Genomic DNA, 218 nt, shown 5'->3' on the forward strand with positions numbered 1-218 from the left:
CGGAGCAGGTCATTTGTATGCCTCAGTTCCAAGAGCATAATTGATAATTTCGTATGCGTGTTTACTTACCGATACGAGTGTTGTTCTAGGATGAGAAATGTACGTCTAAATACATATGTGTAGGTAAGTATTTTCGTAAGCACTTACAAATAAATATACAGATAACCGAACAGGGAGATGAAATGATAGAGTTACTTGCACGGTTGTACACTATTGCA

This window comes from Penaeus monodon, chromosome 19, assembly GCF_015228065.2.
Source record: "Penaeus monodon isolate SGIC_2016 chromosome 19, NSTDA_Pmon_1, whole genome shotgun sequence".
Lineage (NCBI taxonomy): Eukaryota > Metazoa > Arthropoda > Malacostraca > Decapoda > Penaeidae > Penaeus > Penaeus monodon.